The sequence below is a fragment of the Babylonia areolata genome, chromosome 8, assembly GCF_041734735.1.
Source record: "Babylonia areolata isolate BAREFJ2019XMU chromosome 8, ASM4173473v1, whole genome shotgun sequence".
NCBI classification, from domain to species: domain Eukaryota; kingdom Metazoa; phylum Mollusca; class Gastropoda; order Neogastropoda; family Buccinidae; genus Babylonia; species Babylonia areolata.
In genome coordinates, this window is record NC_134883.1 from 46,276,901 (window position 1) to 46,286,900 (window position 10,000).

General features: G+C 43.3%; 1 pseudogene across 1 annotated transcript in view; it reads right to left on the minus strand.

The window, feature by feature from the left end:
* Positions 1 to 4,573, minus strand: part of LOC143284867 (protocadherin Fat 4-like) — a 44,888-nt pseudogene extending 40,315 nt beyond the window's left edge. Inside the window, exons 1-3 of the transcript XR_013055618.1 lie at positions 4,465 to 4,573; positions 2,915 to 3,011; positions 1,901 to 2,148 (exon numbers count right to left, since the gene is read on the minus strand). The product of XR_013055618.1 is annotated as a protocadherin Fat 4-like (transcript). The remainder of the gene's footprint in view (positions 1 to 1,900; positions 2,149 to 2,914; positions 3,012 to 4,464) is intronic.
* Between the last annotated feature and the right edge of the window lie 5,427 nt (positions 4,574 to 10,000).

The window sequence follows — 10,000 nt, forward strand, 5'->3', positions numbered from 1 at the left end:
GTCTCCCGTCGATCCGACGGATGAGTAGGCAGGCAGGCTTATCTGTCGGTGTTTGTCCTCATATGGGAGAAGAGGCCGATTCTGGATGCGCAGCACTTCCCACAGGTGTTGCAAGGGAAAACGTCTCCAGAAGTTGAGCCCTGCTTCCTTCGCTCACTTAATGGCCGAGTTCGTCGTTCCGACATTAGCCTGGTTGCCTGACCAGCACAGGTGACTTTTTTTTTAGGAGGAGGTGTGCAGTCCCTTCCCCACTCTCTCGCCTACCGACGCTCACAGTCCCACAGGTGCAGATACTGCCACGTGTAGGACGGCCTCGGCAGGTGCAGGTTTTTTCTTCGGAGCTCCGTCTCCTACGGGGACTTCCAGCCAAGGATAAGAGCTCCCCCTGCCCTTTGGTCATCCTCTTCCGCCTTCACAGCCGTTGGGAAAGGTTTCCTCCTCCGCCTGGTCCGTCGTTGGGAGACTTCACATGCGGCAGGTAGTACTGGGTTACGTGGTACCAGTAGCAAGGGCTATGCCCCTGAGCTGACATCTAATTCCTTGATACTCCCACATATACCCTCAAAATTAAAGTTCATATAAATACATTCGTACATTTGAGACCAGATTCCTCTTGCCATCTATATGTCAAAATAATATCGCATATTGTAAGATTTACATGGCAATCGATGAGAGAGAGAGAGAGAGAGAGAGAGAGAGAGAGAGAGGAATGAGAGAATGAGAGAGAGGGGGAATGAGAGAGAGAGAGGGGGGAATGAGAGAGAGAGAGTATGAGAGAGAGAGAGGGGGGGAATGAGAGAGAGAGGGAGGGAATGAGAGACAGAGAGTGTGAGAGAGAGAGGGGGGAATGAGAGAGAGAGAGGGGGGGGATGAGAGAGAGAGAGTGTGTGTGTGAGAGAGAGGGGGGAATGAGAGAGAGAGAGTATGAGAGAGAGGGGGGAATGAGAGAGAGAGAGGAGGGAATGAGAGAGAGAGGGGGGGAATGAGAGAGAGAGAATGAGAGAGAGAGAGACGTGGACAGACAGATGGAGGGGAGAGACAGAGACAGACAGACAGACGGACGGACGGACGGACGGACAGACAGACAGACGACAGACAGACAGACAGACAGACAGACAGACAGACAGACAGACAGACAGACAGAGTAGAGAAGAAAGAAATGGGAACATTTGGAACACAATTCATCTTGCCCTTCTTGTCAAAATCACATCACATATTGTAAGATTTACAAGGTAATCGAAGAGAGACAGAGTCAGACAGACAGACAAACAGATGGACAGACGGACAGATGGAGAGACTGAGAGAGAAAGAAAGAAAAAGAGAGAGACAGACAGACAGACAGAGAACAGAGACAGACAAACAGAAAGACAGAGACAAAGACCAGATTGAAAGACAGAGAGACAGACAGACGGACGGACAAACAGACAGACAGACGAAGAGAGAAAGGAAGGAAGAAAGAAAGAAAGAGAGACGGACAGACAGAGACAGGCGGACAGAGACAAAGACAGATTGGAAGACAGACAGACAGAGACAGACAGACAGAGACAGGCGGACAGAGACAAAGACAGATTGGAAGACAGACAGACAGAGACAGACAGACAGAGACAAAGACAGATTAGAAGACGGACAGATAGAGACAGACAGACAGACAGACAGAGACAAAGACAGATTAGAAGACAGACAGACAGAGACAGACGGGCAGACAGAAACACACACACACACACACACACACACACACACACACACACACACACACACAGACAAGACAGAAAAGAAAAATCAAATCAAGAGCTCACAAGATCGGGTTGATATACACAGACAGACTGACAGACACACAGACAGACAGAAGAGAACAGAACAGAACACAGAGAGGAAAAAAAAATCATCAAGGAGCTCTCACAAGCAACGGGTTGATGTCCGACTCGGCATTCAGCTCTCTTCTTGACGTCAGCACGCCCCACCTGGTGACGTAGAAAGAGGATCTGACGTTGCCTTTGACGATCTTCCACATGACCCGCCCTCCCTCGGGGTCACTGCAGTTCAGCCGCAGCACTGTGGACCTGGTGGGGAGGGCCTCCGACACCGTGATGTTGTGGTACCGTGGTGAGCACACCGGGTACTCGTTGGGTGGAGCGGGTGAGCATTCGTCTGATCGGATTAGGGGGTGTGGGTGTTGGGTGTGTGGGTTTGTGGGTGGTGGGGGATGGGTGTGGGTGCGGAGTAACAGTTGTTGTCGTCGTCGTTATTATCGTCGTCATCATCGCTATTGTAGCTGTCGTTGTCTGTCATCGTTTTCGTCATGTTCGTCATCATCACCAGCATCATCATCATTACCATCATCATCAGTATCATCATCGGCATCATCATCATTACCATCATCATCAGTATCATCATCGTCATCACCGTCCTTCTTCATCAATATAGCAACAACAACAACGACGACGACGACAATGACAACAACAACAACAAAATCGTGCGTGCAATATTCATTGATTGGAAAGACACAGAGAGACAAGACTCAAACACAGCATACAGACACACACAGAGACCCCCACACAGAAACATATAGGTAGAGAGAGAGGGAGGGAGGGAGAGAGAGAGAGAGAGAGTGAGAGAGAGAGACAGAGAGATAGAGAGACTCGAATTCGAAATCTAATGCTTTACTGAGGGTAAAAGGATAAGCTACAAGCTTCTTTTAACCATACATGCATAACAACAAATAACAACTACAACAACAACAACAACAACAACAACAACACACACACACACACACACACACACACACACTACACACACACACACACTCTCTCACACACACACACACACACACACACACTACACACACACACACACACACACACACACACACACACACACACACACACACACACACACACTGACATACATAACTCACCAGCACCACCCGCAGAGAAATGCATCAGTATCAGCAGTGAAAGGGTCAACAAGGAACACTTCATCATCTCCAGAGTTAAATCAAATTCTCTCCGTCACTGAAAATACAACAGCAACAGCTACCACCACCACCTTCAGAAACCACAAAACCACTTCGCTATCCGCAGAAAAAAAAGTTGAAAATTAAACAACAACAGCAACCACCACCCCCTTCAGAAACTACAAAACCACTTCGCTATCAAAAAAACAACAAACAAAAACAACAAAAAAACAACAACAACAAAAAGGTGAAAATGAACCAACAACAGCTACCACCACCACCTTCAGAAACTACAAAACGACTTCGCTATCCGCAAAAAAAGGTTGAAATTTATACATCTACCACTACCACCTTTAGAAACTACAAAACCACTTCGCTATCCGCAAAAAAAGCTTGAAAATGAACCAACAACAGCTACCACCACCACCTTCAGAAACTAAAAAACTACTTCCCTATCCGAAAAAAAAAGTTAAAAATTAAACAACAACAGCTACCACCACCACCTTCAGAAACTACAAAACCACTTCGCTATCCGCAAGAAGAAAAAAAAGAGTTGAAAATTAAACAACAACAGCTACCACCACCACCTTCAGAAACTACAAAACCACTTCGCTATCCACCAAAAGAAAAAGTTTATTTTTTGTGCCCACTGTGGGCACTGAAACGTTACATACGTACACCTTTTACACACAGAGTAATGCCAAAAGAAGAAAGAAAAAAAGAAAGAAGAAAGAAAGAAAAAAAAAGCCAATTCGCGCAAACAATACACATTAATATACTAAATCATCCTCATCCATTAACAACAGACATAACTTTACCGAAAGGAACTACAAATAGAAGAAACAAGTGCTGTAAGAGCTTTAACAATATTCTTTTGTTTGTTTTTTTCCCCACAAAACAATAAGTGGATTTTAATGAAGTTTGGGCGGTTTCTATAATACTTAGGTGAACACTTTTGTCAGACACTAAACAATAAAAATAAAAATAAAAAAAGAAGAAGAAAAGAAAAGAAAGAAAGAAGGGAAATATAAACAGAAACAAACGCACACACGCACACACACACACAAACTTCGGAGAAACATGGGTTATAGTCAGTTTTTAACTCTTACACACACACACACACACACACACACACACACGCGCGCACATGTGCAGCAGAATTCATAGCTTTCATCACCAGAAAAAGAAGAAAAAAAACCCCACAGTAAACCAGCAAAAGAAATGGACTCCATAAATTGCTACAACACCTTACACCACGAGTAAAAACAGAAGTATGAAATATCAGAGTAGACTAGAAAATCTTCAAAATGAACACATAATATGACCTCACGAGGAAAAGGGAAAAAACCCAAACAACAACAACAACAACAACAACAAACCCACTGAGAACTACACTGTTAAAAGTTTCCCACCGAGACGGAAAGCTCTCAAAAGTGCATGACATGTTTTTAAATCATTCGCATCCGCAGACTAAATTACCCAGAAGTGTAGTACTACCATAAACTACTCACAAGTGTCACACAGAAAGTGGAAATTGATGGCACTAAAGCCAAACAACATTTCTTCTTCGTCTTTTTCACTGCGCTCGGTTAAGGGGAGTGGTTGTGGGGCTGAAGTCTTCTCGGGTTTTTGTCTGGGGGTCTGATCTGATCGGAGAGTTAAAAAAAAAAACACAAACAAGGTTTTAGGGGATAGTGACCTGCTCTATGAGGATGAGTCAGAGTCAGGTTCACGCTTACAGTGTTGTTGATTTTTTATTTTTTTTTTATTTTTATTTTTTTTACGTTGAAGAACATTTCACATGATAACATGATAGAGACTCCCGTCGGACCGACGGATGAGTAGGCAAGCAGGCTTATCTGTCGGTGTGTGTCCTCATATGGGAGAAGAGGCCGATTCTGGATGCGCAGCACTTCCCACAGGTGTTGCAAGGGAAAACGTCTCCAGAAGTTGGACCTTGCTTCCTTCGCTTACGCTTCTTCTTAATGGACAGCGTTCTCTTGTTTTCAAATGTATTTATGTCACTAGAGCACAGCATCCTCCAGTGAGAGCGGTCAAGGGCATCAGTTTCCCAGGAAGCGATGTCTATGTCACAGGCTTTGAGGTTTGTCTTCAAGGTGTCCTTAAAGCGTGTGCAGAGTCTTCCAAGTTCGCGGTGGCCTTCCTTCAGCTGGCCATGCAGTAGCATCTTCAGGATCCTGCTGTCTGTCATGCGGACATCGTGTCCCGTCCAGCGTAGCTGGCACTGGATCAGCAGGCGCTTTGGACTCACCATCACATGATAGCTAGCTAGTTTATTTAACATGGATGTATTATAATGTTTCTTCTTTCTCTTGAGTATATTCACGTTTACAAATTAAATATTCATTACTATCTTCGATTTTTAATGCACGACATTTTCGTAACAATCTTGTTTTGGTTTTTTTCTAGCAAGAGAACATTCCTGATCAAACCAATCATTTGTCTTCTTATCGTTATTGAAAGATACACGTTTCTTCATGCAGTCTGCACTTTCTCTAATACAATCATTAAATGTTCTAAGAGCTTTATTAACATCAGCATTGATTAAACCAAGTGTCATGTCTATTGTCATACTCATGTCTTCACCACTTAAAGTGGAGGTTTATAAATGGGCACATTCCTCATTCCATACAATTATATGTGCAGTGTAATAGTTTTCATGTTCATCAACACCACATTGGTTTTCATTTGGAAAAAAGAAAAAAAACAAAAAAAAAACATAACGACTCGCATTGTCAATGGTAAATAATCTGAGTCAATTCTTTCAATAACAGATAAATCACACGAGTCATACAACATTGCAAAAACTTCATTTGATAAGATAAAATAATCAACAACGCTGCTTCCTGAATCAGGCATATGTGTGTAGCAAACTTCTAGGTCACCAATACACATGCCATTCAAAATATTCAAACCTAAAGCGGTACACATGTTCAGTAACAATTACCCATAATTATTCAAATTACGATCATTAGAGGAACGAGTAGTACTAAGAGACTGGCTACAGTGTTGCACATCAAAAGTATCTTCTACAGCAAGATCTTGACAAATGTTAGATGGTCTACTGTCTAAATCTGTAACAATAAATCGGTCGGTCTTCGATCGCATTTATTCCATTGTCAATATAAAAATGAACATAAAAGGGAGAACCGTCTGATGGTACGTATGAATACGCATAAGGAACATCCTTATATATTCCAAATAACTGTTTGTCAATCACAAATATACATACGTTAATGTAATCAATGTCAACATGTTTAACATAAGTGATACTTCCATTTCTAACCAAGCAAAGTAATCCTGATCGTCTCCTCTGTCTGATGAATTTTACTGCAAATTTACAAAAATGATGTATATCCTGTAAATACATCAAACTGGCAGTCTTCTATAAAAGTTTCAACTAAATAAACAAAATCAAATCAACAAATCAAATGAAACGAACTCAGGATCAACAATTTTAGACAGCAAACCACGCACATTCCACAAAAAAGAAGAAGAAAAAAAGAAGGGTTTGTTCACATGTGCACGCTCTTGCACGTGCTCCTTCATGCTGCCAGCCCATTGGTCGGCCTCGCTGTCCTGACCTACATAACATGGTTCGTGTGTGTCACTGACACTTGCAACAGGCGAACACACAGACGGTGTTCGGCTTCTTTTGTTCCCTTTTTCTGTAGGAGAAAAACAGTGCACATCGACTGGCCGGCTGACTCCCTGTCTAGACTCTTGCAAGGTGTCCGTCCTGATTTCAGTGGAACGATAATGTCCAAATTAAGCAACCTAAATTCCTGGAGCTAAATGCACGGTATATTTCGTGTCTTTTACATTGCAGGCATGAAGTGTAACATAAATAACAATCATTTGAGCTTTGTCATCCACTCTGAGTGGGTGAATTGTCGTGTACATTGCCTGAAAAACCACCGTCATAACCCCTTACTAACCTGATAACGACATCACACGTTTTCCTGCAATTGCAATTTTGGCGGCTGTATAAGAAAGCGTGCATTTAGCTCCAGGAATCTAGGTTGATAAAGTTTGACATAATCCCGAGGAACTACTTGCCATCTGTAAGCAGATGGTTAAAGACCATTGTGGCTCTTTTCCACTCGTTTCTTGCTTTCTTCAGATGAGGGGAGAGCTCGCGTCTAACTTCCCCCACTCTCTGCATCATAACTTTTCTGTTCTAACTGTACAATCCTAGACAACAAGATAAGTATTTGCCTTTGCCGAGTCATCGTTCTCCGTTCAGAGTACCGCGACTTCCTCCCTGGAATCGTTTTTGCCATCACACAAAGCGCCATACTGTCCACTCACTTCCTTCAAGGATTGTTCCATGCCACAAACTATTCAAATCACTGAACTTACCGTTCAAAGACTGTAGTTGGTCCTTGACATCGACAAGAGTTGGCTGCAGCGACGGAGTTGTCTGCGCGCGAGGGAGTTGTCTGCCCGCTGCCGTCGGAGGTGGTGGTCCTGTCCGTGCTGGCCCTGCGTCCGCTGCTGCCCAAACTGATCTGCCTCAGGCCGTCTGTCTTGAGTTCCGGTCCAGGGTTCTGCTCCACGTCCCCGCACCTCAACAGCAAAGTGCCGCAGGACAAAAAGAGTGAGGAGCAGGGCAAGGGTGACACCGTGTAGTTTGGTTCGCGCTGTCAACATGGCGCCGTGCAGTGCTTTCTTCACAGCGGCCATCTTCGTCATGAACAGAAATGTAGACTGGGAGAGAGGAGCCACAGACGATCCCGAAAGGTGAGTTGTGCCGAATGCTTGGTTCTTTATATTGATGTTGGCGAACTAATGACAACCAAAGGTTGCTTCTGTGCGCCACAATTAGCACAATTACCGGGACGTCGTGACCTGTGACCTGTACGCTTCAACATCGGTTCACGTTACCCGCCCCCCCCTCCCCCCACCCCCACCAGAGAGAGACAGAGACAGAGACACAGACAGACAGACAGACAAAGAGTTTTTAACGTTAGGCGCACACACACACACGGACATAATAGGTATACTCTCTTTGTGCCTCTGTCTATGTTTCTGTCTGTCTCTATCTCATTCACACAAACACATACGAAGGCACAAACACACACACACACACAAGTCCTCCTTTATCTTGTTTAATTTTTTAATGCATTTGCATCCATGTACACTTTCAGTTTCAAGAAGGCATCAAATCGTGCAGGCTGCTCCATATACGCTACTCGACTTATGCTGTAAAAAAACAACCAACAAACAAACAAAAAAACAGACGCTTGATCTTCACGTAAATCCAGTGCGCAAAATCAGGCCTTGAGATCAAAAAATATACACGAAATATAAAAAAAGAAATGTTAAAAAAAGAAAAAGAAGTATGGGTATAGGTATGTACAGTCTTACGGTAGGCACATGTTTTGTTTTTTTGTTTTGTTTGTTTGTTTTGTTTTGTTTTTTGTTGTTCTTTTTTTTGTTGTTATTGTTGTTGGTTTTTCAGTGTCAAACGGACGCAAGGTCTGGAGAGGGCGGGGTGAGGTGAGGGGGTGGGGGGTAGGGGCTAGTGCATGGAATGTCATACATACGACTCAATTTGACAGTGCTGGTCATGAATGACATTAAGGACAAGTATCTGTTACCTCTTGCGACTGTGCTGTCGGTTTAGGTGTTCCCTTTGATATATCTGTCTGTCTGTCTCTGTTTACCACTGTGTTTGTATGAGTGTGTATGTGTGTATTTATATCGGTATGTAGGCCTATAAATGTGTGAACACGCGTTACGAGAGAGAGAGGGGGGGGGAGTGTGTGTGTGTGTGTGTGTGTGTGTGTGTGTGTGTGTTCAGAACTCAGAACTCAAAACGCTTTTATTCAAGGATTCAGATTTTAGGCATAGCCTATTCTTCCAGTGTGTCCTTGCTAATCCACGTCTGTTGCAAATAGCACACACATTAATGAAGGGAAAAAATATTCATGCAGAAGGGCACACATAATGAAGAACACACACACACACACACACACACACACACACACACACACACACACACACAAGTTCAAAACTGAAAGAAACAGATTCGATCTCTTTGCAAATTCGTCTGTGAATGAATTATTCACCAACTTCAAAGGCAGTACCTGTCATAGGACGGAAGATGTATCATCAGTTTTGAATCAGTGACAAACTTGAACTGAAACATGTTTGGTCAAGTTCCACATATTTCGGATACATTTCTGTGGAAAGACACTCCATTCCATCGGCCTATTATATATGAGACGCTCCATGGCACAGGCTTAATCGTCAGTCTTTAGACGTTCCGACAGTGACGAGAGGAGGATTGAAAAGGGTGTGCCGATTTCTTTTCAGAACTGTTGACGAACACACACAGGCTTTTTGATGTCAGCCTTATGAATGTAAGAGTGACTCACTCATGCAGACGGAGCGATAGATCGATACAAGCCGACACAAAGTGATCGACAGATTGAACGATCAGTTCAGTTCAGTTCAGTTCAGTTCAATGTAGTTCAGTTTGACTTTACAGCCCAGCTCGAGCGCACTCTGCCGTGTCAGATGGGAAAGATGTGTCACAACAGCACCAACAGAATAAAAACGACGTAAAATAGATACATAGATAGATAGTTCAATCAATAAAACTTCCTCCGCCCTGACATAAAAACAGAGAAGGAAAAAAAATGCAGGTATTTCTTTTTCTTTTCCTTTTTTTTTAAACGGAAGGAAAATTGAGCCCAGTCACAGTAAAAAAACAAACAAAACAAAAAACAACAACAACAACAAACAAAAAGTAAACAAACAAACAAACAAAAAAACTAGTTACAATTACTATTTCAATTTCAGTTTCAAGGAGATGTCGTACTATGCGGACTGATCCAAATATGCTACACCATATCAAGCTGTTAAAGAGACAGACAGACAGAGAGGGAGAGACTGACAGAGAGAGAGAGAGGGGGAGAGAGACAGACAGACAGACAGAGAGGGAGAGACAGACACAGAGAGAGGGGGGGAGACAGAGAGAGAGGGAGACACAGACAGAGGGAGAGACAGACAGAGAGG